The following is a 25,951-nucleotide window of genomic DNA, read 5'->3' on the forward strand; positions in this document are numbered from 1 at the left end:
GAGAGATACAGTCTCCCAGCTATGGAATGAGTAAGTCGGGGGATGAAAAGTACCGCAAAGGGAATGAAGTCAATGTATTGTAATGGCCTTGTGTGGTCACAGACAGTAGCTACAGTTGCAGTACAGGGTTGTTGAATCAGTACGTTATATACCTGAAACTAATATAACATTGCGTGTCAACAGGAAGGGAAGAGGAGAGCAGGAGCGAGCGAGGGAGGGAGGGAGGGAACAATCGCGTCATGTCTGAGCACACTTCAAGTATGTCCTGGCCTACAAACAGGTCTAAGCTAGGAACTGACCTTGCAATGTATCTTCCTTAAGATTTCAAATCAGAGCACCCTATTACCCAGCGACTGCTTTCTCTTAGTATCTACCCCAGATGAACAAAGAGAGGCATGTGCAGCCAATTTTACTCTAACAGCTTTATAACAGGAGAGGGTTTGGAAATAACTTAAATGCCCATCAACTAGGGGAAGGTTCTCAAGACTGCGAGGCAGGAGTTAGACAAAATCAGGAAGTCCTAGATGGGCGGACAGGAAGCAATCACCAAGATGTCCTGCCGTGGGGGACAGGGGAGCCAATGCACCGAACTTGTTTTAAGTTCTACAGATATAAACAGAAGTACATAAAGCATCTAGTTACCAACAAACTCCTCTAACAGAGGTTAACCTCTGGAGAAGGACTGCGATTAGGAGTGGTTGTCAAGAAGATTCTGTTTCCTCTGAGAAGTCTGCATTTGTTTTTGTTTTGTTTTGTTTTCTACAGAGAATGTATTCATGCATTCTCTGTAATGAAAACTGCATTTAACTGTTTATGTTTTTTTTTAAAGGGGGAAGGTGGGGAGGGAGGAAGAAACTGACCCTTTTCAATACATTTCAGTAAAGTGTTAAGGGCAATTTGTATCTGAATCTGACACATGCTTTCCAGGAGGCTGAGAGCTCAGCAGTGCAGGGAGTGGGCTTTGCCACACAGACCTTGTTACAATATTACAAGCCCAACACTGTAACTCTGTGGATCATTAAATTTATATGCTAGTTCAAGGAAGAGGCTGGGAAAGAGAGAAAGTATGTGAGGGGGCCTTCTGGAAACCCAAAGGGATGTCCTGGGAGCAACTGCAGTTCTAGCTGAGCATTCTGGCTCTCCAACGCAGGTAACTAACACACACTTGCCAATAACGGCAGCCTCTGCCCAACCACACATATTCCACCCTAGGCCTGGTTGTCTGTGCCTCAGACTCTTATCAGAATTCCTACCATTAATCTGGATCCCGTGGACTAATGAGGAGGACGAATCTGTATGCATAAGCACACGAGCGCCAAAAATTATTTACTTACCAGGGCCACCTAACCATATAAAATACTGATTTTAAAACACACTCTTCCGCCTCTTCAAAGCCCTACTCAGAAAGCCAACATTTTAATATTAAGAACCCAGGAGGCAAAACTAACCAGGGTGATTGAGATCAGAGCTGTGGTACTTCTGGTTGGGGGGGGGGGGGGGCAGTAATCTGGAAACGGTCACAGGGAACACGTCTGCAGTGATAGAAATGTTCTGTTTCAAAACGCATTTGTCAAAACTGATTAAACAGCATACTTAAGATCTAAGCATTCCACTGTATGCAAATTATACCTCTATTAAAAAAAAAAAAAAGCTCCTCAGACACTGTTTCTCTGCTGGCTGCAGCAGAACTTTGAGCTGTCCTATCAGACATCTGAAATCTCTGTTGTGCTATGTAAAGAGCTCGAGTACCATGGCGACAGTCACCATAAAAATAGATAACAAGATTAAAATGGATAGAGGACACATGAATTTAAGAACGGCACACCAAGAGCAATTCATTTCCAGCAGAAGAAAAATAGAAAGAGGAGAAGGAGTTTTTCATTCCACAAGCACCGAAGGAAAAAACAAACAAACAAAAAAAACAGCCACTGAAAGTGGTTGTTTTTACTAAAAGAGTTTTATGGCTTCCCTACACTCAAAGGACAAAAAAGGCTGTGAACGGTTATTTCTTATCATACTTTGCTTTAAAAAAAAAAAAAAAAAAAAGGTATAGGATAGTCTAAGTGTTTCCCATACCTCCAGTAAGCCGCCCAAGGAACCCATTCTGAGCGATTCAACAAATCCAGCTGATGGTCCATACTCTGTGAGGCCCCAATGATACTGAGTTAAAGCAGACCTTTATCATTAAGGGCACAACATTTCCAACTTCAGTTCTAAAAAACCACGTCCTGCCTGTATTTTTTACATATACCCAAAGCTGTCATCTCCTACTTCCTGCACCTCCAAATTGCTTTACTCCGTGTAAAGAGAGCATTTTCTTGCCAAATACTGATTTTTCAAGAACCAAAATGTGAGGCTGGATCACGGGGACACAGAAATCATCTTGTGATATTCTCCAAAGATGAGATAAGCCTCCATTCTCTCTGCAGAGCTGTCTAAGAAATTTTGTTATGGGATTTACCCCTAGCACTGCGCCCCCCCCCCCCACAAAAAGTAACCCAAAAATATCAGGAAGAGAACCTAAAATTTTTAAGTCATCATAGCAGATTCTAAATATGCCCTCTATTTAAGTAAAATTCAGGTAAAATTAAACTAAGTCAAATTTTATAGAAATGGACATTGTATTTTCTGTGTGTAAGCTATTAATAAACTGAATAAGTAAATATTTTTAACTCGAACCACAAACATTACTGTCTGATATAAACCAAAAATGCACATTCCTGGAAAACCTCACTCCAGATTTCTTTCAATTTGCCCCTTTGTTCTCTTTGTCCCTAAACCTAGAGAGCCATCATGGGGCTCAGCCTTATCCCTGGTGTCAGGAGAGTTTTTAATGAGCTACAGCTGGTGATAGAAATCTGCAGTGTGGGAGATGAAACAGGAAGATGATCAAGGGCACTCCCAGGTCCACCACAGCCAGGTGGACAAGCCATCATTGGGAAATTCAGTACTCCATGGGAAGACATTTCCCTTGTTGGACAGCTCTGCCAGCTATCAAACCCATTTTCATGGTGAACTGAAGATGGTTCTCCCCTTTAGGGTTAAATGGAAACTTAAAGCTCATCAACTTCGGTGTAATCATTGTACAGATTAAGGAAGCCTGTAATGTATAATCATTCCAGAGATGAGAGATCAGAAACTGGAGAGAATAAAGTAATTGTTCTATCCACTGGTCATATTCCAACACTGGAAGCAAAAATGAGTAAATCTACTCTTTCCTACACCTGATAACCATGAAAGTACATGAAAGCACTATTGTGTACCCACCCCATGAGGGTCCTCACTCCAGTCATTCCTGACCCTACATCATCCTAGGGTCCCTCATGAGAATAAAGTCTTGCTTGCTCGTGTTTCCTTTAAATCATGCCTCCCCAAACCCATCATGGCCCAAAGGTCAGATCCTGTGATCAATGAATTTCCAATCTAGTTATTAACTAGATTCAATTTCCTAAAAGCCTCACCCCACTCAGGGCTCACATCAAGCCATGAACAGAACGATCTCAAAACTTGCTTCCCCCCACATGATCTGCCCCTCTTCTGCATGCCTGGAGTACCAAGAGAGCTACAGTACGCTTTGTCTACTCATCTGTTGATCTCCCTCTTTCAATTAGATCACCAACTTCAGGTCAGGGGCTGAGTCTTACTTTGTGACTCCAGTGCCTAAACCAGGGCCTGACATAGAGAGATACTCAAGATCAGTCACTGAATAAACCATCTACCTTTACCCTACCCTGTCCTTGAACAATAACATGTTTTGTTTTATTAGCAGTGATCAAGAGAATGAAAAGATAAACCGGGGGGCAGGGGGGATAGCTGCAAAAGACACATCTGCTAAGGACTGTTATCCATAATATACAAAGAACTCCTAAAACTCAACAATAAGAGAACCAACAATTCGATTAACAAATGGGCCAAGGAGCTTAACAGAAACCTCACCAAAGAAGATACACAGATGGCAAAAAAGCACATGAAATGACGTCATCACAAGTCATTAGGTAAATGCAAATCAAAACGAGATACCATCACACACCTATGAGAAGAGCCAAAATCCAGAGCCATGATGCTACCGAAGGCTGTGAGGGTGTGGAGCGATAGGAACACTCACGCATTGCCGGGGAGAATGCAAAATGGTACAGCAACTTTAGAGGGCAGTTTGGAAGTTCCTTACAAAACTAAACATGCCCTTATCATATGATCTGGCAATCACACTCCTTGCTATTTATCCAAAGGAGCTCAAAACCCCATGAAAACCTACAGCAGCTGCAGACGTCTATAGCAGCTTTGTTCATAAGAAGTGCCGAAACTTGGAAGCAACCAAGATGCTCTTCAGGAGGTGAATAGATACATAGTAACTGTGGCCCATCCAGACAATGGAGTCGTCTTCAGTGCCATAAAGAAATGAGCTATCAAACCATTAAAAGACATGGAGGAAGTTTAAGTGCATGTTACTAAGCAAAACTAGCTTGTCTGAAAAGACTATATGCTATATAAGTCCAACTATATGACCTCTCGGGAAAAGAGAAATTGTCCACAGTAAGAAGTAAACGTGGTTGCCAAGGGTTGGGGGGAGGGAGAGATAAATGGGCAAAGCAAAGAGGATTTTAGGGCATAAAAGTACTCTATATGATACTTAGTGATAGATACGTCTTTAATATATTTGTCCAAACTCACAGAATGTACAACAACAACAGTAAACCCTAATGTAAACTATGGTCCTTGGGTGATTAGACATGTCAATATGAGTTCATTAATTGCAACAATATACCACTCTGGTGGGATGTCCATAGTGGAGGAGGTTATGCATGGTTGTGGGGGGCAGGGGATAAATGTGAAATCTCTATACCTTCTCAACTTTGCTATAAACCCAAACCTGCTCTAAAAAATACATTAAAAATATATAGCAGTGTTTTCTCCTCACTGTGCTATAAATACATATTATAGAAAATACAAATAATAAATTTAAAAATGCAAAAAAGTCACTCAGCTCCATCCACCCTTCCAGTATTGGTAATTTGGTATCAGAATTAGTATATTTACTTCCAGCCACTTTCTATGCACTTTGTTTAAGATTTGAAATCATATTGTAGAGGCACCTTAACTTTTAGCAGAAACATTTGCCCATGTTATTTTAAAGCTATTCCTAAACATTATTTTTTTGAAGATTTATTTATTTTAGATAGAGCATGTAGGTGGGAGGGGCAGAAGGAGAGGGAGAGGGAGAGAGACTCTCAAGAAGACTCTGGACCTTGGGCTCCATCTCATGACCCTGAAATCATAACCTGACGCCAAAACCAAAAATCAGTCACTTAACCGACTGAGCCACCCCCCACCCAGGCATACCCTTAACATTATTTTTAATGGCTTCAACATATTCTGTTATAAAGACATATCCGTCACAATCATTTACAGGTTACTTCCAGTCCAGTCACACCACTGGACATTTACGCTGTTTCTAATCTTCCCTAGAGTTAAAAACAAACAAAAAAAAACAAGACTATGAATAATCCCTGTGCATAAACATCATCCACATTTCGGATATAGTCTTCACTGTGCTTCCAGAAGTAGAATTAACTTACCAGAACATATCAACAATTCGAATTTTAAAAACTACATCACATTTTATATTTATCGCTTACTCAATTTCTTTTTTAATTTGGAACTTCATTCTGGATTCCTGTGAACCTTGATCTATCTCCTAAATAAGCAATCCGTCCCACCTCTGCGCCATCAACAAAGCTGACAAACACACCTTTCTGTATCGGCGCCATCCATGACACTGGAAAAAATGTTGAACAGCTCAAGGCCAAGAATAGAACCCTGTGACGATCCTCTTCAGACCCCCTTCCAGGCTGACTCAGTGCCACTAATTAACAGTTTTTGCATATGACTGTCAAATTAATAACACCACCCAGCCCACATTCCACTGCTTATTTAATACGGACCATCATATCTTAAGAAACTGTTACTTTACTAAAGCCAGAGTGCGCCAGAGCTATTCCCTCATTTCTGTCCTAGCAGCAAACCACCATGTAAAACAAGAAATGGGTTCAATTTGATACCATTAGGCTGACTTCTGGTTACCCTGACATCCGACAGTCACACATTTTTAAGCAAAGAGCACGTCACCTTTGGCTTCTGTTAATGTCACAACAGCGACACTTTAAGTAATCAGATTGTGCAAGCTGCATAAAGCAGGGCGGACACTGGTCCGTCCCTCTCACCTGGGGAAATGCTCAGAATCACTAGTGGTTATGGACTTCCAGGGTGCACCAACTGTCCCCAGACCACTGAGACCTGAAATTACTCAACTTCAGCTGGTCTCCAAAAAGCCTAGTTTTCCAGGGGTCATCTGCACTAACATCTGGGTTTGAAACAATAATTCCATGGTCATTTTGAATCCTGGATTATGAATCTCTGGACCACAGAGGTCTGCCCCCAGAGGTATCCTAGGAATAGGGAAATAAGAAATGACACAGCCCCTCTCTTCACTATTCATTACTGACTCATATAACCAAAGATCCTGAGAATCTAATGTCATATGGCATTTGACAGTATGACTCACATCTCACCAAATTATTACCCCAACATCATTCTCGGAAGATACGTGCCAGGAGCCACCATCTACCCATGCTAGCCAGAAGCAGAAAAGTGGAGGGTTTGAGAGATCTTGGGGTCACTAGAAATTGGCCTCACAATACACAATACAGCCCAAAGCCCTAATTAGTACCATTCCAATCATCAGAAAAATATTTCAAAGTCCTAGCCAGCAGCAACTCGGCAAGTGCGAGTTGATTTGCCTAAAAGAAATCACTCGCACACGAATACCTCAGATTTCATCATGTCACACTCCTACCCAAATCCCCCAGTGGTCACCCAGAGCCAGGACAGCCATCCCAAATTCCCTAGGTTGGCATTTAAGTCTCTTGAAAGATCAGGTCACAAACCGGAACACAAACAGGGAATGTAAAGAGACTGCACTCGTGCAGAAGGGGGTGCTGGGAATATGATTAACGGGGAACCACCAGGCCTATCTCCTGTCCATAGGAGGCCACCACCACTCACTGCCTGATCTGATTCTTTGAGAGAGTCCCCAATCCAGAGGTTTTCTGGATCGTACCCAATTTTTTAAAACCTTTGTGTACTCCAAATTATAGCCCTTCTGTAGGCAGAACACATTCTTTGGGTCACCGGTTTATAACCCCTACACACTGATCCTAACCCACCTTTCCAGACCGGTTTCTCCCCACCCTCTAATAAGAACCCTCTTTTACTCACTCTTACACACACTATGTACATCCTAACTCCAAGCCTTTGTCCATGTTACAGAGCCCCCAGCTGTGCGGCACCATGTGACACGCCAAGAGTTCATCCCAGACTTCCTTCCGGATCCCCAAAAGTGTTACCAAGCCACTCCAGCCCAAGCTGCTTGGCCCCTCCTATGAACCCTCAAGGGACTTATTTTTCACTCTGGCATTTAATCATCTTGCCTTGCTCTTTAGTCATAGGTATACCTTCTCTCTCCAACTAGCCTGTAAATAAATGTTCAATCTCTTCCTCATGCTTCCCTCCACTTGCACTACTAAGAGGAGCCCTGCACACAAGCAGCTTAATAAACACTTCCGAGATGTGATAATTCTCTATAACTGTGTTTTCCAAACTGGGTTACATCCATGATAGAGTGGCTAAGTCAACTGAGTGGCAGACAGCAAGCATTTTTCAATGAAAAAGAAAAGAATGGGGGTTAAAGTGGGTTAAAGCCTCTGCCTTCAGCTCAGGTCATGATCTCAGAGTCCTGGGATCAAGCCCCACGTCAGACTCTCTGCTCAGCAGGGAGCTGCTTCTCCCCCTCTCTCTGCCTGCCTCTCTGCCTACTTGTGATCTCTGTCAAATAAATAAATAAATAAAATCTTTAAAGAAAAGAATGGAAAATAAAAGTACCAAAGGAGATCACACCAAGCAAAAGAAAGGAGTACTTCAGGAACTTAAATTAGATTTTTTAGAAAATTCTTTTTTTTTTTGACAGAGAGAGAGATCACAAGTAGGCAGAGAGGCAGGCAGAGAGAGAGGGGGAATCAGGCTCCCCGCTGAGCAGAGAGCCCAATGCGGGGCTCCATCCCAGGACCCCGAGATCATGACCTGAGCCGAAGGCAGCGGCTTAATCCACTGAGCCACCCAGGCGCCCCTTAAATTAGATTTTTACATGCATGATTTACTGTGCCTGGGTCACGATGTAAATTTTATCTCTTAATGTAGGTCACAGATACAACAGTGGAAAAAAAAAAAAAACACTACTTTTTAAAGAGTAAATTAACTCAACCACTGCTCCATGAAATCCTTTTTGACAGTCATATATTCCCGATAAAGAGAAATATGTGATGGACACCTCTGCCCACGCAAGGCAGCTTCCCCTGCTAGCTCACTGATCCTGCATCTCAGAAAAACAAGGAGGCTCAGCAACTCTAAAGTACATTCTCCACTCCATTCTGCAACTTTTTGCAATCATCCTCCAAATTCGCCAGCCCTCAGATGTTGCAAGTTGAGGCTTGGGGAATTTGCTCCACAAATCACCCTAAGTCACCCTTGCAACAAGAAAGCGGAATTCAGAGCTCAAGAAAAAAACCGGCGCCAGCTCCTCACTGCAGGTTCCTGGGAACCAGCAATGGCACAGGTTAGGACAACCTGACCCTGGGAGAGGCAGTCTCCCTAGTCCCCAGATTCCCTCCTTGCTCCTTGCTGGTCACCTTGCTGCTCCCCCATCTTATGCCTTCCCCCTGCACACATCTACGAAAGGACACCAGGACTAGCCTGAAGGTCTCGGCAGAACGCATTATTCAACTTGTTTCAAAGCCCAACAATTTCTGTGTTTAGCAAATTCCATTCTTCCCTCCCATCTCCAATCCCAAACTGCTCTGCCAATTCAGGTTCAGGACCTGGCAATGTCATCTGAATGGCAATACGGAACAGAGTCTTCCAATTCACTCACGAGCATCCTCCACTAGTAGGACCTACCACCTCTGACCAAGACAACATCCCACTCAGAGTGCCTTCCCTCTCCCAGCTTTGGCAGCGTGGTTTCCCACCAATCTCAGAGCTTCGGTTGCTTGCAGGACACCTATGTTTGGACGTCTTGGCAAATACGAGAAACCTCTGCAGCCTGTCAATTGCTTCTCTCCAAAACACACATTTCCGATTTCTCCAGTTACCAACAACAGCGGTTCCAAGGCCCTGGCGTGTAATCAATTTCCACAAAGAATTAATTTCCATTCATCTCCTTCCTTCACCCTGCCCCTATCAACAGATTATTTCAACAGTAATGCTTTTCTAAAATCCACCCTCTTTTCCATCTCCAGTTATCCCAGTCCAAACTCTGAGCACTCCACAACTAGAACAGTCTACTGATTCGTCTCTGAACATTATTTTAAAAACCTTTCCAAACACCCTTTCATTTCGTCACTCTCTGGCTCAAAAACCTTTCATGTCTCCCCAGTACACACAGGGTAAAGTGCAATTCCCCAGTCTGGCTTTCTAGGACTTTCACAATCTTAACCATTGTTCCTCTCCATCTTTATCTCCTGCTCAGGAAACATGCCCTTGCCTGGCCAAGCCCATCTCCTGTCTCTCAGGAAAGCTATGTTCAATCGCACCTCATGACCCACCACAAGGGTCTCATCCTCCAGGAATACAGTGCTGGTGATTCCTGCCCACAGCCCTCTTCTCTGAGCTCCAACAGCATCTCTTCCACATCTCACATTTTGACAGCTAATGGTGCCTTATCTTAAGGTCTTATTTCACATGCTCAAGGGTTTCTGCCTCCTCCTCAAGATTATACACTCTGGAAGGAATCATCTCATGGATCTTTTGTATCCTCCTTCACCGAGATAAACTGTTTGAACCTACTCTCTTCTGGCACCTGTTACCTCTCCCTCTCCTGCCTTTGGGCCTTGGCCAGTGAGTTATTCTCCAACTGCCGAACTTATTTCATAACTCAGTACCCTTAATCCAGTCCCCCAACTCTAACCTGTCCTTTGATACTCCTCCTCCCCTCAGCAGTTACAGTAATTTAGGCAGCCACAGCCCATTTATTTGAACTTTAGTTCTCAAATCACTTCCACCTGGTCGGCAGGATTTCTGAGGCCTTAGATTTCTTGTGTGCCTCTCATCATCTCTCCCTGAGAGCCTTGCACGGTGCTGAGAACACAGCAGCCCCTCAAAAGTACCTGTGGAGTTGAACGTAATTGCTGTTTCCCTGTGTTTCAAGTTCCTTGAGACCCAGAACCTCCGTTTACACAACACCTCAGGAGGGTGTCAAAAAAGCCTTCAATACCTGTTGATCACTCACTTTCAGGCAAACTGCAGCAGGGACACTTTTCTAGAAAGAGGAGTGTAAAGAAGATAGTGGCGGCCTGACATCAAGGAAACGCCTGCCTGAGGGAAACATTCCAAAGCCACCCAGGACTGCCCAGGACTGCCTGAACTCAAGGAGGCAGTGCCACACCGGCTGGCAGGTGGGCTTCTTCAGATTTCTGAGTCAATGCTAAAGTGAAGGCGCTGAGCCCTGAACTCCCAGACAAGGAAGAAAATTCTGTCTTTGGAATTGTTTGCATATGACAAACCCCCGGGCCAGGCCCCCACCCGAGCACCCCACATGCCCACAGTGCCCCTTCCAAGGGGCGCCAGGGGCCACCGGTGAGGAGAGGCAAGGTTAAACCGCCTGGAAGGAAGTGGGGGTGGACAAAAGGGCATAGAAAGGGTTGGGGGCAGCCCCCGAGCTGGAGGGTGTGTCGCGCCGCGCGTCCCGGAGCCCGGCACTCGCTCGCTCGCTCCGTGGAGTGGGCAGGAACGCGCGGGGCGTCGGGAGGGCTGGGCTGGCGGCCCAGCCGGAAAGGGACAGGGAGGGGGCAGGTCCGTCTCCGTCGGAGAGGCGACTCCGGACAAGAGCTCGAAGTTGGGGAGGGGGTTCCTCTGCGTGCGCCCGGGGCGGGCGAGAAAAACAAGGCGGCGCATGGGAGGGCGGGCGGCCACCCCCAACCCAGCCGGCGCGGGCACTGGCACTGCCGCAGCGCCCCCGCGTCCCGACCCGCCGCTAACCCGGCGGCGCCCGCCTCCCGTGCCCTCAAGCCGCCGGCCCGGCCCCCGCGGGCGTGAGGAGCGTGGGAAGTTCCCGGGCCGCCCCCGTCCCCGGGCTGCAGCGCCGCGAGGTCCCCGCGCAGCTCACCTCGCCCCGCCACGAGCAGCAGCGCGGGCCAGGCAGCTCCGGCTCGGACAGCTCGGCTCGGCTCGGGGCTGCAGCTGCCGCGGCCCCCGCCCGCCCACCCGGCGCGGCCCACCACCCGGCTCCGGCCGCCCGCCCGCCGAGGCTCCGTTCGCGCCCACCTGGCCGGCCTGCCCTCCCTCTCCGGGACACTGCGCTCACGTACGCGGCCGCGGCCACAACCCGGCCCGGATTCCCCGCCCGGGAAGGGAGCGGAGGAGCGCGCCAGCCAGCGAGCGAACGAGCGAGCCTCAGGGACACACCCCCCCCCCCGCCCGCCCCCTTCCCCGGCCACAGGCGCCGCGCGCGCACGCGGCCTGCGCGCCCCCGCCCGCCACGCGCGCCCGCGGCCTCCCCACACACCCACCCCGCGCCGGGGATACACACCCCCGGCCGCTCGTAGACAGTGGGCGCTCAATAAGTGCCGGAGCGACTCCTTATGCACATGCGCACTTGAACCTGACCGACTTGTGACACCCCCCCACCCCCACCCCCAAATCGGAACCGGCGGCTGCAGCCCCAAACCAAACTTGAATGTTTGCCTTTTTTCAGTGAACCGCAAACCGAGCCAAAGTTTTTTTTGCTGTTGTTTTTCCAGGCCTGGCTCTGGGATAGGCTTCTCCGAGAGAGGCCGAGCTCGGCCCCAGGGCGGGAAAGGAAACCAGAGAGCTCTGGGCTCCAAGGACGGGAGTTTGGCGGGGGCGATAGAGACCCAGGCCGCGCAGCCGGCACCCGCTCCGAGTGCAAGCGAAAGCGCGAGAGGGAGGGAGCGCTGGAGCCAACCTTTCCATTTTCTTTTTGGGTTAATGGTTTCCTCTCCATTTTATGACAGTTTATTCGATTTTTTACCCGTTCGTAGTTGTAAAGTGAGGTGTTATTTACTCTTTCTGGAATTAAATGAAAAAAGTTAACTATTAGCTTTCAGCCCTTATGTAAACGATACCAATTGCTTTTGGCACCGTTAGGCTCTGGCTTTTGTATAATTTGTAACGAGGAGAATTGAAGCTGTTCCATTGTGTTGCTCTATGTTTTTCAGAGATAAGACCACAGCGTTGCAACAGTAGTGAGAGGCCCCAGAGTCTATAGGTATGGGTAATATACATTTATATTCAAGTAAATATAAAGAATAGAAGAAATAATTCCCCTCCCCAAAAAAGTTTTAAATAGTTTTGGACATACTTGTTGCACTTCTTCAACTTGAGGTATGCCGTTTTTCTTGCAGAGAGGCAATGGGGTGTGTACTGGAAAGGACTAAACTTTGCAGTCAGACAAGCCCGGTTTTCAATCCTGATTTTACTGCCTTATCTTTATGATAGCAGATTTTTATCTCTCTGAACCTCAGCTTCTTTATCTGTAAGTTGAAACAGGACACATAGGTATAGTGCCTAGCTCATACCAAATATTGTTTCCTTTCCCCCTTCTCCCACCAGTTACATAGAAAAAATATCTAAGTAGAATCAAATTCTTATAGGACGTACATTTCCAACTGGGGACGATTCTGCCCCCAGGACTCATTAGCAAGGTCTGGATACAATTGGGCTGGGAGAGGGGTGCTACTTGATAGGTATAGGCCAACTGTGCTGCTAAGTACCCTGAACACAGGAGAGCCCCCACACAACAAAGAATTACCTGGTCTAAGATGTCAGGAGTGCCACTGTTGAGAAATCCTGCTGCAGGAGAGTTCTGCTCTCAAACAGTTCGCCAAAGACTGATTCTACCTTTCAACTCTCATCCTCAAGGAGACATTCTTGTTTTGCATTTAAAAGAACAAGAATGAAGCCACGGTGGGGATCACAGCAATTCCATTAAGGCTCTGAAAACCTTTCCTTAACATGAAAATGCAGATTCGAACTTTACATTTAATTATTAAAAGAGTAGTTTAGTTAATTAACAATGTATACTCCCTTATTCTTAAGGTATTTTATATATTATGTATTACTATGGTTTATGAATAGTTTAATGTTCTTTTTTCCCTTTTCCCTCCAACAGTGGGTGTTCGCTCACTGTATATTCACCTCTCCGCTAAGTTCCTCGCCTACCCGTGATGTTTGTAATATAGTCCCTGCCCTCAAGGAACATATAGCCTAGTTGAAAGTGGATTCAGGCACATGAAACAATTAAGGAACAATACAAGATAGCACATAATTAAGCTTTAATTGCAGGACCCAGACTAAGGTGGTTCAGATGAAAGGGAAGTGAGTTCAGTAGCAACAGCCCAACACTGCCTACGTGGCTGAGATGTTCTGTGAATGTTTATTGAATAATATAAAATAGTGAAAGCTTTTTACGCTAGGTAGGACTCCAGCTAGCATATAAACTCCATGACAGTGTTTAAACTGCTAGGTTTTGTAAAGAGATGTTGGTGCTGGGCTGAGTTTATTTTTCTTAAAACATCTAGTTCAAACTTGTAACCAAACCTCTATATTTCCCCAGATGACTGAGCTTTAATAAAACGGAAACAATCATTTATTTGACAAATATGTCAGTTCCTGCTGTGTGCAAAGTGAACCAAAAGAATCTCTAACTTTGAACAGAACCCGTTGCTTATGCTGTTTGAGATGAGCTTGTGAATCCAGGACAGCAAAAGGCATGAGCCTTCTCACAGCGTGAACTGCACGCATACCCCTTGCCACTGCAGGTACATACTTGCACAGTATGCATTCCAGAGTTTCTCGCATTAATGCAGGAGAGAATTTCCCATCACAAACAGCCATTACCAAACACACACCCAACACTCAGCACCCTCACAAAGAATCCAGGCCTTGTCAAAGACACCCTAAATAGCACATACATTACACAAAGCAAACTGTAGAAAGACTGACTTGTTGGTTTGCTGTCTTGGCTCCCCTATGACTAGAGCTTGCCCTTTCTGGAGGCTGTTCCATCCTAGAACTGCCCTTCACCTTGCTTCCTCCCGTACTCTAGCCTCCTATTAAAATGCAGGCAACTTGTACCTCTTTCCCATTAAATCATTAGCTTCTTGGAAAGCATCTCCCATTAGCTGAGGTTAAGCAAAGCAGACCCAGGCTCTGCCTCTTATTATATGGACACGTTTACAGGTGATTTTTAGGGCAGTTTGAGTCTGAGATTGCCACTATCCCCAATCCTCTGATGGAACTGCTCCCAGTCGGGCCGCCACTCCCCTCCTCCTGTTCATTTACTATGGCCTCTTTCCTCTGCTTGAAACTCTTCAAAGGCTTCCCATAGCTTTTATAATAAAGTCCCAGCAATTCTCATTCAGATCCTTCATGTAAGCCTCCTTATTAATTCTCCAGCCACTACCTGCCCAGATGTTTCTAACCCCGTTCACTCTGCACTCCAAACATGCTACACAGAACTTTTGTCCTCTGCCTGAACAGACTTTTTCTTTACTTGATACAAACACTTTTCTCTGCCTAGACCACTCTCCACCCCCCCACCTCTGTACCTATCCCTACTCATTCTTCAGGAATCAACTTAGATACCCCTTTCTTGAGCCTCCAAGACAGAAACAGTTGTCTCTCCTTTGTGTCCAATAGCACCCTATACTTTCTCCCATTGCACTCTACTGAGATCTCCTTTCTCTTGTCCTAATACCCTATCAGACTCAACATTCTATGAGGTCAAAGACCAAGTCTTGTTCTCCACTGAATACCCAACATTTGGCACAGTGCCTGGCATGTAGTAGGCACTTGCTAGACATTGATTAATAGTGAATTGCTAGTTGGACTGGGGGACTGACATGATCTATCCTATCCATGGTCTGGGCAATCCCTGGTTCAAAGTATGCCCCGGATGCTTGTAGATTCCAGGGCTGGTGAAGACTTTGTAACCATTTATTTAGAACAGGATGAGGCCTATGGAATGAACCTGTTCTCAGGTGCCACTCCCACCAGAGCCTAATTTTGTAAATAACTTGGCCTCCTGAGCTCCAAGCTCTTGTCACCAATTAATTACCTACATGACATTTCCATTTGGGTATCTACTCATATCTCAAATGTACCATGTCCAAAACCAGACTTCTGATTTCCCTCCAAAATCTCCTTCTCCCCATCTCAGTAAATGCCAATTCCATTTTTGTCCGTCGCTCAGGAAACAAACACACAAAACTTGGAGTCGTCCTTAACTCCTTACTTTTTCTCATGTTCCACATCTAATCCACCAGAAAATCCTGTTGGTTCTGTCTATGAAATATACCCAGAATCTGGTTCTGTCCCCCCATATCCAGCACGACTCCCCCAGCCAGATGATCTGGTCTTCCACAAGCGGCTCCTATCTGGTCTCCCTGCTTTTTTTTTTTTTTTTTAAAGATTTTATTTATTTATTTGACAGAGAGAGATCACAAGTAGGCAGAGAGGCAGGCAGAGAGAGTGAGAGGGAAGCAGGCTCCCTGCCAAGCAGAGAACCTGATGCGAGACTCGATCCCAGGACCCTGAGATCATGACCTGAGCCGAAGGCAGCGGCTTAAACCACTGAGCCACCCAGGCGCCCCATGGTCTCCCTGCTTTTTCTCTCATCTCTTTATTCAACATCATAGCAGCTAGAGTGATCCTTTTAAGACCTAAGTCAGATCATATCACTGTTCTGCTCAAAATCTTCAGTGGCTCCCCACCTCCTTCACTATAAGGTCCTAAGGTCCTACCTAGTCTTGCCCCCAGTCAACCATCTGGCCCCACTGGCCACCACTCTTCCCTGGCTCACTTGGTGCCAGCTACATTGGCTCTTGCTGTTCTTAGACCCACTTCCAAATCAACCTTTCCAAGGCTATTCCTTTGGGTTGGAATGATCTTCCTCCAGATCTGCTCCATCACTTGATTCGGGTCCCTGCTCAAATGCACCCATCTGAGAAAGACAGTCTGTGGCTAACCTACTTAAAATAGCACTACCCACCCATCCCTTCCACCTGCTTTAGTTTTCTTCCTAGCACTTGTAATCACCTGACAGCCTGTCTCTATCCACTCAGCTATAGGTTTAAGGACAGTAGAGACTATTTTTTGTTTCCTGCTGTATCCCCCTGCTTCCAGAACAGTGTCTAGCATATAATCAACATTCAGGAAATAACCATGAAAAACTTTTTTAAAATTTTAAAAATTAAAAAAAAAATCATGAATTCAGAGTCTGATTAGACTACCAAAAAGTTACCCCTGAACCAGGTCCCTGTCTACTGTGTTAGTCCTGATCCACGTTAGTCCCAATGAATCCCTCCAGAATTTAGCTGTCCTACAGCTGGGCATCGGGATTCCAATTGCCCAATTTACACTAGGGACTTCTAGTACCTCTACTATACAGGGTTCTAGATCCCAACTGCCTCTCATCCACTTACACTAGGGACTTTAGTCCATCTACGATACAGGACTCTTTAAAGATTTTTTTTTTTTTTTTTTTTTTTTTTTTTGACAGAGAGAGACCACAAGTAGACAGAGAGGCAGGCAGAGAGAGAGAGAAGGAGCAGAGAGCCCGATGCGGGACTCGATCCCAGGACCCTGAGATCATAAGCTGAGCGGAAGGCAGCGGCTCAACCCACTGAGCCACCCAGGCGCCCGTCATCTACCATACAGGGTTCTAAGCACAGCTTGCGTATCACAACTTCAGACCAAGCTATAGGTTCAAATGAAAAGGATAATACTGCTAATTCTGCATTTGTAACATACTTTATGCTTTTCTTTTAAATGAGAAAAAGCATAATATATCCCAGTGGGTAAAAATAGGCCCAGTACCTATTTTTAAAATTTTCATTCAAAAAGGCACAAGCTCAGAAACTCCAAAGAGAAAGTAGCTTTTGGGTGTGCCTGAGGCAAGTAGTGTCTTCTCTCTGATCTACTCAATCAGTAAGGCTTTCCTGGAGAAGATGGGCTTTGCATTTCATTAAAGAGAAAGGATTGATACTTGCAAGAAGGTTGTTCAAAGCTTAAGGGCATCCCAGGAGGAGTTTGCTCAGATTCTTGTAGCCACACTTTCCCTGCGAACACGTCCTCACACGCGTGAAGATACCCCTGCAGATACACAGGCAGCATAAACACCCAGATCCGTGCCTACTTCCCCCCAGCTCTGAAACTCTGTGAATATGAGCAAGAGTACATAATCAGAAGGGGGGAAAATGAGCTAGCTTTGGGAACAGGGACCATAAAGCCCTATGACTCTGGGTATGAAAGAATGTGTAAGCCCAGGCCAGCTCTCTATGCACATCTGGTTTTTCCTTTTATGATTCTGTGATTTCTATGACACAGGAAATCCATTCTGGAACAACCCTGTCTGCTTTCTAGTGAGTGCATTAAAAATGGGGATTAAAAGTATGTTTATCTCACTGTTCAGAGCAGGAAGATAAAATCCAGAACAGCACCATTTGGAGTGTGGACCAACTCCAGCTTCGTCCTCTGCTGGGTCCCCAGGGAGGTGCTAGTAACTGAGACCAGAGGCAGGCAAGTCCAAGGAGAAAAGTTTCTGAGGCTTAAGACTATCTAGATACGGCTCTCACTGTGAAGCATACCAGGTACAGGAAAATACCACCCGGTGAAAACACCCATTCCGTTCAACTCAACGAATACTATTAAACACTAAATCCTGACAGAGCCCTTCTCTGCTAGGCTTCCGCACTATAACCTCCGTAATAATAGCCTTTTCAGAGAAAGTCCTTAAAATGGGCTGAAGCAGTCAGCTTTTCCCACCCATAGGAGAGATAACAGAGGTATTTAAGAGATAAACAACATTAGATAAGGTGGGAAAGGACAGGAGACCTTAGACTGTGAAAGTCAAGAGGACCAGGTTATACCTTGGGGGTGAGGGAGTTGAAGTCACCTCAACCCCTAGATTACAAATGTTACTAGAAAAACAGATTGGGGATAGTTGAAAGAGAGAGAGGACATGGGGCGCCTGGGTGGCTCAGTGGGGTTAAAGCCTCTGCCTTCGGCTCAGGTCATGATCCCAGAGTCCTGGGATGGAGCTCCACAACAGGCTCTCTGCTCAGCAGGGAGCCTGCTTCTCCCCCTCTCTCTGCCTGCCCCTCTGCCTAAATGAATAAATAAAATCTTTTTAAAAAAATAAAAAAGAGAGAGAGAGGACAGATCAACCAAAGGCAAGACCACCAGTCAGAAACAAAGAACTACCAGAAAAGTATAAACTGTGAAGGCCCACCAATGCCATCCTCTATTTCATTTTCTTAGGTTCCAATCAACAACAATAATTACTTTCCTGCCCCAGGAAAGTAAATGTCATGTAACTTTGCCCTTAAGGCTTCTATTCTTAGCTATCCTGTCATGGCAGTAGAAGGGGCTGCTGGCCTTTTCTCTAGCGAACTTACCAGAGTTTCATTTTAGTCAAGCTGTTAAAACTTCATCCCCTCAAATATGTTCCATTTTGTTCACTAGCCTCACATAAGGATTCTGCCATTCTTCCTCATTTCTCTATAGGACCAAACTCCCACCCAAGGCAGATGTGCCTGCCACAATCCAGACCAGCCAGATCGTCAAGAATGGCTCAGAGCCTGTTTAAACTCCCACATGGAGGAGTGACATGCAGGAGTACCATAGTGCTTTTTTTTTTTTAAAGATTTTATTTATTTATTGGACAGAGCAAGAGAGGGAACACAAGCAGAGGGAGAGAGAGAAGCAGGCTCCCCGCCAAGCAAGGAGTCCCATGCAGAACTTGATCCCAGGACCCTGAGAGCATGACCTGAGCTGAAGGCAGACACTTAACGACCAAGCCCCCCCAGGTACCCCAGGCATACCATAGTTCTTGACAAGTGAAACACAGTGGGTGCGGGATGATTTGCACCCACTCTATATACCATGGAACGGTAGCACCATAAACCCTGGGAAATACTAACAATTTCCACAGGGCCACACCATTGATGAGCTAACTAACCACTTCCCAGGATCTGGGGTTATCAACTGAAGGACTTTTTTAAAAAAAATTATTTTATTTATTTATTTGATAGAGTGAGAGAGCACAAGCAGGGGGAACATCAGAGGGAGAGGGAGAAGCAGACTCCGCACTGAGCGGAGAGCCCAATGTGAGGCTCAATCCCAGGACCCTAAGATCATGGTCTGAACTGAAGGCAGATGCTTCACTGACAGAGCCACCCAGGTACCCACTAAATGACTTTTTGATAAACAAAAACATTTTTTAAAAAACTCCGTAAACCCCGGGGTGTCTGGGTGGCTCAGTGGGTTAAAGCCTCTGCCTTCGGCTTGGGTCATGGTCCCAGGGTCTTGGGATGGAGCCCTGCATCGGCCTCTCTGCTGGGCGGGGAGCCTGCTTCTTCCTCTCTCTCTCTCTCTCTGCCTGCCTCTGTGCCTACTTGTGATCTCTGTTTGTCAAATAAATAAATAAAATCTAAAAAAAAAAAAAAAAAAAAAACCCAACTCTGTAAACCCATAAGCCAATCAGACAAAAGCCCCAAAAGCATGTTTCTAAAGGCATTTTAAATGCTGCCGATTACGTTATGACAATTTCTGGCTCTTGCGAATTGAACATGAGGTACTCTTCCCTCATTGTATTTGCAGTCATCACAATTTCTTAGATTTTTCATAGGTTGGCCTCCATCAACATCCAGTGGGAAATTCAATTTCACAAGACCAGTTTGTAAGACACTAGAAGCAAAGAGGGATTGATACCCATCATTGGATTCCCTCTCGTGTAGAGATAGCAAGGTCTAAAACTTAGAGTCTCCTTCAACTTTAATTTTTCCAAGTTCAAATCATTTACTGACGAAATTTTCTCTTTCCATAGACCAGCCTAAATTAATTTCAATGAAAAGAATGGGGCTTCCTGATCTTTGGTTTTCTGGAGAAAATCAACCAAACACTTGCTCATAATCTTACTTTGATCGTGCACCCAGTCCCACCCAGATTTTCTTTTTTTTTTTTTTAAGATTTTATTTATTTATTTGACAGATAGAGATCACAAGTAGGGAGAGAGGCAGGCAGAGAGAGAGAGAGAGGAGGAAGCAGGCTCCCTGCCAGGCAGAGAGTCTGATGCGGGGCTCGATCCCAGAACCCTGGGATCATGACCTGAGCGAAAGGCGGAGGCTTTAACCCACTGAGCCACCCAGGCGCCCCTCACCCAGATTTTCTTAAACTACCATTCAGCTAGCTTTAGGCCACATCCTGCAGTTAATAATCCGTATTAAGGGGCGCCTGGGTGGCTCAGTGGGTTAAAGCCTCTGCCTTCGGCTCAGGTCATGATCTCAGGGTCCTGGGATCGAGCCCCGCATCGAGCCCCGCATCAGGCTCTCTGCTCCGGAGGGAGCCTGCTTCCTCCTCTCTCTCTGCCTGCCTCTCTGCCTGCTTGTGATTTCTCTCTGTCAAATAAATAAAATATTAAAAAAAATCTGTATTAATACATTGGAGCACAAATCATGTGGATTAATAAAACCCTGTTCAATTACTTTTTTGCATTATCCACCTGGTAACATGCCAGTTTTCTCATCCTTGTTTTATTCTCTTTAAAATAATTCCCTTATTTATTTATTTGAGAGATAGAGCGGGGGAGGGGCTGGGGGAGAGACTGGGGGAGAGGGAATCTCAAGCAGACTCTGAGCACTGAGCACGGAGCCTGGTACAGGGCTGGATCCCATCACCCAGAGATCACAACCTGAGCCGAAACCTGAGTGGGACACTCAACTGACCGAGCCACTCAGGCTTTTAGATGGGACTAGTCTCATAATCCTCTCATAAACTGTTGAATCACCAAATCTCGAACTTCTCCTTCTGACAGTATAACTGATCGCATCTCTGATGACCCCAGCAATCCAGCAAGAGGGTTTTCAGTTACTTACCAACTGGGTTTTCAGTCATTTGGCACCCAAACATGCAGGTAAAATCTGCCATATGTAAAAACCAGATTTCTATCCATGCCCAGACCGTTCTGGGTTGTTATTTCGTGGATATTTCTGCCCCTCCCCCACTTATGGCTTATCTCCTGATCTACACTAATCAAGATAATCTCTGAAATAACACTAGCCAGTAATTTGCCAGGCTTCTCTGACATGACTACTGAGAGCCCCAAAATGGCTGGAACTCATTACCATCATGCTCTTTAGCAACCACCGGCACCACTGCCAGGATGCTAACCCACCACCTGATAGATGGAAGTTATTATTGTCACTCCATTTTCTTCTGTGGCTCAGGAGAAGGTGCAGGAGGTGAGATGCTCTAGCACCTTCAGGTGGCTGGAGGAGTCATGAAATGCTGATGGCAGACCTGTGAAATGGGGTGACAGACCCAGGAGAAAAATTCAATTAAAAAATGCCTGGAAAATAATGCAAGTCTTCGTTGAGCTTCTCTTGAGGCAGAATCCAAGGAAGAATGTCATCTCACCTCACATAACAAAGCTTCAAGAAATCCTCTTCTCAAATTTCTGTCCCCTGCCTCCCACCAACAGCTGTTTCTCTCCCCTTCTCTTCCTCTATTGCAGTCTTCTCACCTTGTTCTCTTTGCTACCACTTCCACTCTCTCTCTCCTCCCTCCTCAAGTGGAGAAATTAGCCTGCTCCTGACTTCTGTGTCTTAACTTTGTCAAAGACCTAGCAGCTGACTGAGCCAGCCAAGAGCCCTTCCCCTGGAAGTGAAGGAATGGCAAGTGATCGGTATAGTACACATTTAAATTTTTTTTTTAATCCACGGCGCCACAGAGAGAGAGATCACAAGTAGGCAGAGAGAGAGGAGGAAGCAGGCTCCCTGCGGAGCAGAGAGCCCGATGCAGGGCTCGATCCCAGGACCCTGAGATCATGACCTGAGCCGAAGGCAGCGGCTTAATCCACTGAGCCACCCAGGCGCCCCTACACATTTAAATTTTAATTTTTTTTTCTTTTTTTTTCTCATGACAGCAGTATTGGACCAAATCCAGTCTCCCTGCTGAGTTCTCAAGGAACGCACACAGGGCCTCTACAGTTTTATCCCAGACCCTTAGAATAGCTGACAAAGGATGGAAGGACCATTCTTTCCGGTGTCTCCTTGGACCGACTGACTAGCTTTTGCTTGGTGACCTAGCTATCCAGCACCAGAAATGTTCTGGAAGAAGAAGAACCATCTGTCAGGGACTCCTTCTGCCTCCAAGATTCTGTGATTCTAAATGCCCCGGCTCCTTGCTGTTCAACGTCCTGTCCTCATTACCTCTTTAAAACTGACTGCTCACCTACCTATCCTTCACTTTAATCAACGGAGGACAGTTGACACTTGAACTGCACAGGTTGGAATTGCATGGGTCTACTCATGAGCAGATTTTCCCCCATAAATATACGCATTTTCTCCTCCTTATGATTTTCTTAATAACATTTTCTCTTCTCTGGCTTGATTGTCAGAATATACTCTATAATACATATAACACACAAAATATGTGTTAATCAACTGTTTATGTTATCGGTAAGGCTTCCTAGGCCATTAGTTGTCAGGAATTCAAAAGTTATACACGGATTTTTTATTTTGAGGGGTACCAGGTGGGGGTGGGGAGGGAGGCTGGCACCCTTAACCCTCATGTTATTCCGAGTCAACTGTAGTTGTTATTCGTCCCTTTTAATTTACCATTTCACTAAAAGCCTTGTAATAATCTCATCTCAAAAATCTGTCTTACCCTCTTCATGACCCAGACCGTCACAGTATCCGAAAGTTAAATGTTATCTGTCCAACATCTAATTTGGGTTTGTTGAATTGTGTCCTGTTTATCATACAATAATACTGAGGAAGAATTCTATTTTCTTCTGTCTACACACATCCATGGGACTCACACTTGGTATGACTCATGGGAACTAGAATACTTAAGAAGTGATAGTTGTGGCAAGCACCCAACTTCCATTATTTTCTGAGGAATAAATAAATAATACTGTGCCAAACTTATTAGACAGGCCTCTCTTTGGAGACAAGTGACAGGAACTCAATTCATGCTAGCTTAAGCAAAAAAATGAATTTGTTGGCTCACTTAACTGGGAAATCCAGGAGTTTGTACTGGCCACAGTCACAGCTAGGCCCCAAATTGAAACGACATTATTAGGGTTTGCGCTTTAAACCTCCCATTTCTGATTGCCCCTTCTTATTAGTCCCAGTCTTTCCTATTTCAAAAGAGCTCCCCACAGCATCCCCTCTCCCCCTCAAAAGAGCTTCTTTCATAGGCTTGGGAAGATGGTTGCCGGCAGCTACCAACTATGACGTCCCAATTTAGCAACACCAGCAAAGGCAAAATTTCTCCCTTGGTATTCACATACTAGTTCCAGGGAAAGACTAATTGATTCTTAGTTAAAATGCCCACCCTTTGGACCCTGTTGCCAGAGGAATAGGATACTATGGTTTTGAGCCTAAATAAAACCACAGGAAATAGAGGACTTATGTCCCAAAGGAATGAATGCTGGACAGAGAAAAAAAGACATCTGTCCACTACGGGAAAGGAGAGGGAAGGACACCGTTCGGGAGTCAAAGGATTTGTGTTCTTGTGCTCTTTTTTAACCAGTCGTGTGATTGCTGACAAGCCTCTTCGTCTTTTTAAGCCTCAATTCCTCACGTATAAAATGGCTCCACAGCACTTACCCATACAATATTAAATTACATGTTACAGTGTCTGATACCGGTACCAACTGAATTTCCAGATAATGAAAAACTCAGTGAGTGGAAGAAGGCATTGCAAGAGGGGCCCCCTCTCCTCTATTTTTATGCAAGTACATTTATGGAGCGCTTTACATTTTACGAAAAGCTCTTTCATCTGCCACACAAATTGGTAGGAGCCCAAGAAGCTGGAATGCTTAAAATACAGACTAAAATTAACTTATTTGTGTAACTCTAGCCACACGCAGACACGCAAAATGTATGACGATACTGCAACTGAATCATTTCCTGGATTAAGAAAAGTATCCGAGACAAACTCACGGACAACGCGCGCGCAGGCATGCCCCTCATGAGGCCGGGCTGCCTGCGAGCACGTAGGCACAGCCCTCTCCTCTGGGCAGCCCACTCTAGGGTTAAGGACTTTCAGGGCCAAAGGACCGCAGGCGAGCTCCCTTTCCAACATGTGTGTGCGAGAGAGACAGAGACAGAGAAGGGTGGAGGCGGAAGGTGGGAAGAGGAGGGAGCACTGAGCAGGCTAGGAAATTTCAAAAACACACCAAAAAACAAGCAAAAACCGTCCAGCGCCTTTGCAGCTTCCAGGAACGCAGCGGCCTTGGCACCGTCGCGGCGGTTCCCTCCTTCCGCCCACTCCTACTCCAGCCGCTCGAAGATCCGGCTCCGGGTTTTCCCTCTCTCCCTCCCGCCCTTCGGGTTAAAGCTCCCCCGCCAGGAGTAAACAAGCAGCCCAAACAGGCGGCCGGTAGGACCGGCCCCTTCTCCCCGTTTCCTGCGCCAGACCCAGCAACAGGCCCCGCCCTTCACGACAGGCCCCGCCCCCGAGCCTCCCGCCTTCCCCTTTGCCGCGGCCGCCGGCCCCGGCCCTGTCCCGGCGCTGTGCGGATTCTTGGGCCGCGTGCCCAGTCCCGGGGCCCGCCCCCGGAGCTTCCTCCCTCGGGACTCCGCGGGCTGCCAGCCCGCCCGCGCTCCGCAGGCCCGCGCCGAGGGAGGGTGCGTGGCGCACACGTGATTTGTGTTGTGGGCGGAGCCTGCGCGGGCCGAGCCGCCCGCTGCCGCCCGGGAGAGGGCGGGCGCGGGCCTCGACTCACTCCCTCCCCGGAGCCCGCGCAGGCCCTGGGCTCGCCAGCCCCTGTCCCTCCTCCGGCCCGGCTGGGGCCCACATCTGGCCCCTCGCCCGGCGAGCGCTGCGCTAGGCCTCCCGTGGGTTTTGCCGCTGTTGCAGCTCCTCCTCACGCACCCGCCACGCGCAGCCCGGCTTCAGGGCTTGCGCTCAACTCCTCTCCCCCACGTCCCCTGCCGGCGGAGCCTCTTTAGTTAACTTTCAAGCCTGGGTCCGCAGACCCTGCATAGTCACACCCACACACCCCCACACACAGCCTCCCCGCTGCATAAACACACCCCTTCCTGCCTCCTCCCACAGAGGCGTCCTTCTGCACACACGGACCTCTGTTGTACGGTCTTCCCACCCCTCTCCATTCCCCTCCCCAACTGGAACGGCGCGGGGACCCGGGAGCTCACCTGGCGCCACTCCCTTCCCTTCTCTCACTTTTAAAGTTGGGAAACGTGACGGTTCAGAAAGGTCAAAATGTCTCCATCAGAACCAAGACCAGAACTCAGACCTCCTTTTGCCGGGGCCTTCTCTGATCCTTTCCTGCAATTGGGGGGCCGACCGACGACCGTGAAACCGGTAACCCCAGTCTTGGTTGTTCAGTTTACACCTTCCAGATTTCCCACCACACACCAGGGAAAATGCACCTGCCTGTTACCTTCCGTCCGACTCAGGGTAGCTCCAGGAAATAACCACAGCTACAGAAAAGAAAACCTTTCCCCAGGACCGCAGGGGAGGCGAGGTTGGGAGAGCAGCGGGCTAGGTGAGCCAGGCAGCCTCGATTTCAGCCCTAGCTTCTCCACCTGCTAGCTATCTGGGCAGTTACTTGCCTTCCCTCTGCCTTGGGTTCCTCATCTGTAAATCGAAGATAATGATAGTAACTACCTTACAGAAATGTGAGGATTGAATGAGCCAATATAGGTAAAGTGTTGAGGACAGCGCTTGGCATGTTAACAATACCATCCAAGAAATCACTCTGGGCTGCCCAGCGTGTTAGGTTTCTTAAATGTTCTTCCTAATGCTGGATGTGCTTCCTCGTCCCTGCAGCCTCCCACTCTGTACTGCT

The 25,951-nt window shown here is 46.6% G+C and overlaps 1 protein-coding gene across 4 annotated transcripts in view; it reads right to left on the reverse strand.

The window, feature by feature from the left end:
- Positions 1-21,329, reverse strand: part of ZNF395 (zinc finger protein 395) — a 52,420-nt gene extending 31,091 nt beyond the window's left edge. Inside the window, exon 1 of one of the 4 annotated variants that reach the window (XM_045997713.1) lies at positions 21,255-21,329. The gene's annotated coding sequence lies outside the window, so the exon portion shown is untranslated. The other 3 variants (XM_045997711.1, XM_045997710.1, XM_045997709.1) reach the window with 3 other exon arrangements.
- Positions 21,330-25,951: the final 4,622 nt, after the last annotated feature.

Source organism: Meles meles, chromosome 2 (genome assembly GCF_922984935.1).
Source record: "Meles meles chromosome 2, mMelMel3.1 paternal haplotype, whole genome shotgun sequence".
Taxonomy (NCBI): domain Eukaryota; kingdom Metazoa; phylum Chordata; class Mammalia; order Carnivora; family Mustelidae; genus Meles; species Meles meles.